General features: G+C 37.3%; 1 pseudogene; it reads right to left on the bottom strand.

Annotated features, from left to right (window-relative positions):
- Positions 1 to 3,184: 3,184 nt before the first annotated feature.
- Positions 3,185 to 7,886, bottom strand: LOC103592078 (annotated as a pseudogene).
- Positions 7,887 to 9,232: the final 1,346 nt, after the last annotated feature.

The raw sequence follows: 9,232 nt of genomic DNA, 5'->3' as shown, positions 1-9,232 counted from the left end.
TTAGAAATAACATTAAATGTACTGGAGTTTTAAATAATAAATTTATGTGATGGGATTTTAATGTGCAATATAGGAAGTTATTAATGTTTGAAAGAAGCAGTCATTGCTTCTGTGTTCAATCAATTCAAAGTATGAAATTTTTGCCCTATACTTATCCTTTTTACCATTTGTGGTATTTTATGAATACTTTTGAGTGTTTTTCATGTGAAGGGACATCTTACCTTGAAACTTCTCTGCTTAAAAAGTTACGTATTTATACCCATTAATTGCAATAAAAATGTGCCTGACATAGATAAGTCCTACCTTTTTGCTATGTCTGATTATGACGTTTATTTTTTCACCAATTCCATGGCTCCTAAATGCAAAATTTGCATAACAAATAGTTCACTTTTATAAAGATACCATTTAAAAGATGCTGGGGGAAGCTGTGAATAGTAAACTATCTTGACAATCTAGAAAGGTAAATATAAGCCCTGGGAGTACTGCAAGTTTTCTGTTATATTATCCATCCTTGCAACAAACTCTCTTTTGGCATCTGCTTCTTCATCTGTAAAATAGTTCCTAGTAGACTGAGCTAGCTTTCATCCATAAAATATAGTTATTTTAAATCAGCTAGGTGAGTATATTTTGTAAAACTGTTACAAAAGGCACATATAATTAGTCCAATCATGTTCTGAACTAATTTTCAAGTCATCACTTAAACACTCATTTTTTAACTTTATAAATAAATATATATTCTTACTAAATTGATTATATCCTAAGTATTTTGTACAAATCAGAAGTTGGGAAGGGTAATATAATATCAGTGTAATTAAAGATTCAGCTGACTTCTAAAATTCAGTTGACTGGTTTTTGTTTCATTTTCCAAAACTGGAATAATAAGATAGAAAACATATAGATGTTATCATAAGGGAAGGTACTCAACAGATAAATTCTATTCAAGAACAAGAATTTTAAAAGCTTTAAGTCTATAACAAAGAGCAAGAAGTTTCTTGCAACTATAGTACAGTATGTGAGATATTAAGGGGAAGAGATCAATTCTGTCATCCAAGGGACAAGATACAGAGTTTAGAAGTCATTGTGAATGTGGTGAAACATTACGGTGAGGTTTGTGCAGGAAGCATTGTAATGATAATTATTATTACCAATATTATTTTAAATTTTTAGATAATATATGGTATACTGAAAACTTATAAAGATGATGCTATGTGTTGAGTGTATCCCCAAAGGTTTATGTGTTGGAAACTTCATCTCCACTGTAACAGTGTTAAGAAGGTGGAAAATCCTACTATCGTAATTGAAAGGTGAGGCCTTTAAGGGTGATTAGATTGTGAGAACTATGTCCTCATGATCTGATTGATCCATTCATGGAGTAATGGGCATGGTTCTGATGGCTTTTTAAGAAGAGAAAGTGAACAGCTTAGCTATCTTGCTCAGACCATTCACTGTGGGATACCTGCATCTCCAGAGTGAGTCACCACCAAGAACAAGGCCCTCACCAGATGTGTTCCCTGGACTTTGGACTTCCCAGCCTCCAAAACTGTAAGAAAAAAAATTCTATTTATTTGTAAATTATGCAGTTTCAGGTATTCTGCTATAAGCAATGGAAGCAGACTAATACAGAATATTGATACCAGCTTTGGGACTTTACTTATAACAAATACCTGAATATGTGGAAGTGGCTTTGGAACTGGGTGATGTACAGAAGCTTGAAGAATCTGAAGGAGAAGGCTAGAGAAATCCTAGAATCTGATGAGGGTTTAGAAGACAGGAGGACCAGGGAAAATTCTGAACTTCTTAGAGACTGGTTAAATGGTAGTGACCAGAATGCTGATAGAAAGACGGATAGTAAAGGTTATTCTGAGGTCTCACATAGAAAGGAGTAAGAGCTTATTGTAAATTGGAGAAAAAAATCACTCTTGTTATAGAGTTGCAAAGAACTTGGCTACACTCTGTTCATACCCAAAAGTTTTACGGAAGGTGGAATTTAATGGTGCTGACCCAGGGTATTTGGTGGAAGAAATTTCTAAGCAACACAGTATTGAGGAAGCCATGTGGGTACTTGTAAAAGCCTACACTGATTTATGGAAGCAAAGTAATGATGTAAAGCTGAAATTTATAAGTAAAAGGGAAGTGGAGAGTTAAAAATTGGAAAACTCTCAGGCTGACCATGTAAAGAGTGAAAAGTGTCTTTGGGAGAAGAAACCAAGGTTGTAGCCCAGAGACTCTGTGCTAAGAATATTAGTACAGAAGAAAGTGCTCATCAAGAAAATGGATCATTTCACATCACAGGCTCAGAGACCTCGGAAGACAGGATGGTTTGGTGAAATAGGCCCTCCATAGCTCACTGCCCTGGGCCACCTTGGGATGCTGCTCCCCACACCCCAGCTGCTCCAGCTGCTCCAGCTGCTCCAGCCATGGCAAAATTGGCCCCAGGTGCTGCTGGACCTGCAACTTCAGAAGATACAGTATCCATGTCGTATTAAGTCTGCAGTCTCACAGAATATCAGAGCTGTGCCAGAGACTCCACCCTGATTTTAAAGAATATATGAAAAGCTTGAGAGGCCCATGAAGAGATCTATTGCAGTGGTGGAGTCACTGCAGAGAGCCTCCACTAGTGCAATGCCAAATGGAATTGTGGGGTCAGAGTTGAAGCAGAGAAACTGCACAAAGGCCATGTCTAGTGTAGCCATGGGAACAGGACCGCCAGAAAGACCCCAGAACTATAGACTACCAGCATACACCACCAGCCTGGGAGAGCTGAAACAGGTGCTGTTACCAGGAAGGCCACAGGAGTGGCACTGCCTGAGGACTCAGGGACCCAACACCCATACCAGCATTCAGAGGATTCCAGACATGGAGTTAAGGGAAGACATTCTTCAGCTTTAAGATTTAATGCCTGCCCTGCTAGGTTTTGGACTCAGTATCTGTTATCATTTTTGGCATATTTCTACCTTTTTTTAATGGAAATATGTACCCTATGCTTGCTCCACCATTATATGTTGGAAATAGATATTTTGTTTGATTTCGTAGGTGAGATGTTAGATTTTTGAGCTGCAACGATCTAAGATTTTGGGGATGGAATAAATTTATTTAATTGTGAGAAGAATGGGGGCCAGGGGCAGAATTCTATAGGTTGAATGCATCCCTCAAAGGTTCATGTGTTGGAAACTTAATCCCCACTTTAACTGTGAGAAAAGGGTGAAAAACCCTATTATGATAATTGAAAAGTGGGACCTTAAAGAGTGATTAGATTTTGAGGACTGTGTCCTGATAAATGGATTGATCCATTCATAGGGTAATAGGCATGATTTCATGGCTTTTTAAGGAGAGCGAGTGAGCAGGTTAGCTCTCTTGCTCAGGCCATTTACTATGTGATCCCCTGTGTGTTTGTAGAGTCACCACCAAGAACAAGACCCCAGCTTCCAAAACTGTAAGAAATAAATTCTATTCACTTATAACTTATGCAGTTTCAGGTGTTCTAAGCAACAGAAACAGACTAATACAGATTATTTAGGGAGTTTCCATATATCCTTCGCCAAAATTCCTCTAACAACATCTTACATAACCGTGTTACATTGACCAAAACAAAGAAATAAAGAGGGCTAGAATACTATTAAATTATTATTCAGGATTCACTAGTTTTCCCAACTTGTGTTTTTTGTGCTCAGGTATCCAATTCAGGATACCATGTCATCATGTCTCCAAGTGTTCTCTGATCTGTGGCCTTTTTTTAGTTTTCCCTTGGTATTTATGATGGTTCAGATGTCTTGTAAAATGTTCCTCAGTTGGGTTTGTCTGATGTTTCTCATGATTAGAATGGGATTATGGAATTGGAGGAAGCATACTCATTGTATCATATGTGGAGGAGCTCATGACATCAACATGATTTATTGATAAGCTGGTATTAGTCAGATTTGTTCACTCTCTCTCACTGCCCTCCCCACCCCCCGCCGCACCCTTTCTAAAAACTTATTATAAGCAAGTAACTGAGTACAGGCCATGCTAAAAGGGAATAAAATTCAGCTCCACCTCCTGGATGAAGGAGTATCAAAGAATTTCTGCATATTTTTAAACCACCATAATATTTAATGATTTTTTGGGGGGGTAATATTTTGAGGTTATGCCAATATCCTGTTTTCCATTAAAGTTTAGTATTAGCATTTACCTGCAGATGTTGCCTATGGTAATTAATTCTGTACTGTTCTAATGGTGATTTTCTACTGTCTCATTGCTTCTAAATTTATTGTTTGGAATTATTCTTTAAGATGATTTGTCCCTTTTCCATTTATTTATGTAATAAGGTATTTATTTATATCACTATAAACTCATAGATGTGTATTTTATTACTTAGATTATAGTTCAATACTTTTTTTATTTATATTGCTGCTTAAATTGTTCCATAATTAGCTATCAGAACTTTTCAGGTTGGATCTTGTGTTCCTTTGATATGGCCCCCTCCTTTTACTTTTTGAGGGCTTTCTTACTTTCTGTCACTACCAGAGACATGTCTTATATCTTCTGAGCTACAGCCATAGAATCAGCCTTTTCTCTGTGAAATCCCAGATTTCTTTAATTAGAAAATTGTATTTAGAAATAAAGATAAGGGGCTGGCCCGGTGGCGCACTGCTACAGTGCGCTGCTTGGGAGCGTGGCGGCGCTCACGCCGAGGGTTCGGATCCCACATACAGACCGGTTCCCGCTCACTGGCTGAGCGAGGTGCGGGCGCAGCGCCGAGGGTTGTGATCCCATTGCTGGTCCTGGTCCGGTACAGGCACGACACTGAGGGTTGCGATCCGTTGTTGGACACGAAAAAAGACAAAAAAAAAAGGAAAAAAAAAAAAGAAATAAAGATAACGATGCTGGGTTTGCTTGCTACTACTGGACTGTTGCTGTTTCTAGGCCATCTTAGAAGACCGAGTGAAGAAGTATATATATAATTTGTATAGGTAACATACATATAATTCTGTGTATACACACATATCTATAATTATTTCTACTTCTATATATATCCATATTAAAATAAATGAGTTCACACTGATATATCTGACCCTAATTCAGAGCCACAGGATTCACTCTAATATTTGCAACTTCTTTCTCTGGCAGTAAAAAAACCCGGCACCCATTATCAATGATTTATATTTGTTTGTTCAACTCCAGTATTCATGTAAAGTAGTTTCAGAATTGTTAACCCCTAACACTGTAAGTAACAAAATTAACCAACTAAAGGATAGTTTTAAGTAGCATAGTTTTGTTTTTAACCTTACAGAATTCAGCCAAAATGATCCTCTCTACCATTACTTAACTTCTCTCTTCTTTCCCACCCCTTTTGGTGACATTATGCCATACATTTGTAATGGAGTTAAATTCATTTTCTGCAGTCTGCATTTCCTCCTGGGATTCTTCAATATCCTGGTTGATTTTTTTTAAATTTGCATATAGTAAAGTTTATTCTTTATTGTGTACAGTTCTGTGAGTTTTAACAAATGCATAGAGATCATTATTCTTTTCTATATCATTGGAGCTCTCCCCTAGAGAATCAGTTGGAGCAAGAAAAAGGAGTTGGTGAAATTGGTAGCAATGAGAACAGCTATGAAGCTATTATTGTAGTCTGTGGGAGAAATGACGGTGACTTTGACAATGAGATGGATATTTCTAGGTTTTCAATATGATGATATTATATTTTTCAGACAATTACAATGGCCTTATTTTAGGAGGTATTTTTTTTTTAATTCAACATAAAACAAATATTTAATTTTTTAGTTTGAACATAGATAATCTTAAGAATAATATGCTAGGTATAGCCTCATGTTACCTTTAGCTTATGATGTGTGGTAAAATGTGCGATGTATTAGAAAGTAGAGCTAAAAATCAGTTCAGTGAGGGACATGACGTAAAAGGATAATTTAAGAATAACTCGGGTTTTTATCTTGAGTAAATGACACCATTTAAAAGAGCTGATTAGTACCTGCACAAATTAAATGAACACGTTTTTTCAGTAGAACAACAAAAATGAAAAAAAATATGTAGATTAAATGAATAATACAAAATTTAAATTCCTGTTTAAAGGTTTATTCTTCTAAAGAGATGGAAAAGAAAAAAAAAAAGCATTGTAGGTAGTTTTGTAATTATTACCTCAAACATTCTTATATCTTCTAAATGCACAAAATAGGGGAATGAGTTCACATACAATAAAATTCCATTAATAGATTTTATATCAGTGCAGTGTTCTATTATATACACTTTCTGCAAACATTGCTCCTGTAAATCCTAGAAAATAATAATTTTTCATTCTGTCCCTTTACCAGAGAATACAAGAAGTTCTAGTATAGTACTTTAAAAATACAACATAACTTTCTTAATAAGATTCTTTCCTCCAAAGACTAAACAAATATTATTTTGACCCATTGTTTCTCCTCATTTTAACCAAGGCTGAATTGGACATGCTAGAGTTAGTAATTTCTACTTTCATAATCATAAACATAAAGCCATCAGATATAAGTGGAAGATCAGAGGTCTGCTTGTAATCTAGCTAAATACCTTTCCCAGGTCTTTAATATGCTCCTGCCTATTTTTCTATTCAGTTATCCTCTGTAACGATTTAGCTTGCATTCCTGAACTGCTTGATTTCCATTTTTAGAAAATTGATTTTTTTTTTTTTTTTAGCACAATGAGCTCTATTAGCCAGCCAAGGGTAAGCAAGTCATTTTTCGGGGGTCCAAGGCCGGGGGTCCAAGGCCCAGGAAGAGTAAGCAGGAAGGAGAGAGAATTTAAAGTACAAATAACTACATTTCTTAAATGTTTTGAACTCTGATAAATGGTTTGATATCAGGATTTTAAGTCAATAGCTAAAGATTAGTACTCTATGTAACTGAAGTGAATGTATAAAGTCTTTTTGAATTGAAAACCATGTGAGTATTTACTGGATGGTGATGGTAAAGACGTATCTGTGGATCAGTATGGGGATCCTGGTTTATCCTCTTGCCCTTTTTCTTTTTTCTTTTTTTTTTTAAATTTTTTTGTGACTGGTAAGGGGATCGCAACCCTTGGCTCGGTGTTGTCCGCACCGCACTCAGCCAGTGAGCGCACAGGCCAGCCCTATATAGGATCCGAACCCGTGGCGGGTGCGTCCCAGCGTTCCCAGCTCCGCACTCTCCCGAGTGAGCCACTGGTGGGCCCCCTTTTTTCTTACTTTTGTCTTTCTCGGTAACCATGTCACTCTGAAGGACAGGGCTGTTTTACCATTTGGGGTCTGCCTCTGGTTTGGGAATCTTGGCTTCTGTGGCCTCAGGTCGCCTTCCTTTAGGACGCACTTTCAGACTAACACGTGCTGTTGCTGTTGTCACCGCTCCCACCTCCTCGGTTTCTGCCTGTGTCGCAGCCTTTCTCTCTCCCTCCTCTGGCAGCTTTCCGAGTGCATATGTCCATGGCTTTAGTCGCATCCTCATTGCTGGCTTTTTCTTCATGGCCAGTATCTTCCTCTGAAACACGAGTTTCTTTTCCTGCAACTTCAGTATCAGATGATGCATTGGATTGTTTAGTTGATGCCTGCTGACTTGAAATTTTCTCTTTCGGATTATCTGTCTCGCCTAAGCCTTCATGAAGACCTTTTCGTTTGCCTGGTTTGCCATACTCTTCCTTATTTTCTGAGTAAGGAAATATATATCTTTTGGTCCTAAAAAAGCAGTCTCAAGAGTTCCAGAGAAGAAAATGGGTGGTTTGTCTGTGGGTGGCTTTACAGCTCCATCAGGAGCTCCGTCTGCTCGAGCTGCCGCATGAGGGAAGCCTCTCATCTTGGGGGGGTGAGACCTCCAGGTGTGAAGTTGCGAGTCCTGTTTCGGGGGTTCAAGGCCGGGTTCAAGGCCCAGGAGGAGGTGCGACGACATAGCAGCGAAGGGATGCGGGCGGACGGACGGACGGGAGCCCAGGCCACAGATGTGGGGGAGGATGCCGCGGGGCCGCTTCTGTCCCCTTCCACTCAAGCCATCTGCACCACCAGCTACCGCAGACGCGTCTCAAGGGCTCGCATGGCGACCACAGCCGCTGCCGCAGCCGTCCTTGTATGTCCTTTCAAGGGGAAAATTTCTCCTCTTGAGCAAAGCACAGAGATATATTCCTGACATACAAGTTGTTCCATTTCCAGGTAATCCAATTACAATGCAACACCTATGATAGAAAAGCTAAAGGTATGATGTGGCTCTAGCATATTACTCTTGAAGTTATTTATATTCAAACTAGAAAATATTTTTTCTATTCATTTTTTTAAAAAAAATCTTCCTCATAAATTTAAGGACATTATAATTGATAGAGAATGTAATAGTAATCATACTGAAAATCAAAACATAACTTAGAATAGTTCTCAAATAAATTATTAGATTCTGAGAAAATACCTACAAGAATACCTCATCAGGGTATGAAATTTTTTTTTTACTGCTTTATTAAGCTTATTCTCAATAAGCGTATTTTTCAGAAATGAATAATCCATGATAAATTTAGTCCTAATGGTATGATTTTATATTTCAAATGCATTTCAAATGAACTAGATTTTTCTAGCTTTTTAAATATAATTTGAAAGCACAGTGACTTCAAAAGTATTTAGTGTTTTTTAATCTTATAATTTACATCATTATTATTAATTTTAATTTTACAGACATGACCTTTAGTCTTAAGTACTTAAGATATATTTTAATCTATGCCATGTAGGCAATCTTTTGATTTTACATTCAATTAATTTGCATTTATTGCCCATAACATTCTATGACTGTGCCAGCATTTTTCACATTTATTGGTTCATTAAATTTGCAAAAAAAAAAAAAAAAAAAAAATCCTGTGCTATAGATATCATATGTAAAAACTGACATATTTCAAATTTAAGTATTTACCTAAAGAGAAGCCACACATTGAGTAAATTATCAAGCTAGAGTGATGCAAAACTCGTATCATATGTAGTGCATTTTCAATGAAATAACTACTATCTCTAAATTAATACCAATTAGTGTATCTGGAAAGATTTAGAGCAAAGCAGAGTGCATGAGGTTTTTCAGGCCAAGGATGACATTGCTAAGCTGATAGTGTCTGCACGGTCCTCTGGAGAGCACAAGACTGCTGGTATGTGAGGGGGCCCCGGCAAAAACCTGTCTGCCATGTTATTCTTCTTGGGATTACAGATATATTAAAAATCATGAGAAAGGAAATACTAAAACAACCAGAGCTTTCTAAAGCTGATTTGGAT

Source organism: Galeopterus variegatus, unplaced genomic scaffold (genome assembly GCF_000696425.1).
Source record: "Galeopterus variegatus unplaced genomic scaffold, G_variegatus-3.0.2 Scaffold1085, whole genome shotgun sequence".
NCBI classification, from domain to species: domain Eukaryota; kingdom Metazoa; phylum Chordata; class Mammalia; order Dermoptera; family Cynocephalidae; genus Galeopterus; species Galeopterus variegatus.
This window is presented reverse-complemented; position numbering and strand designations above follow the sequence as displayed.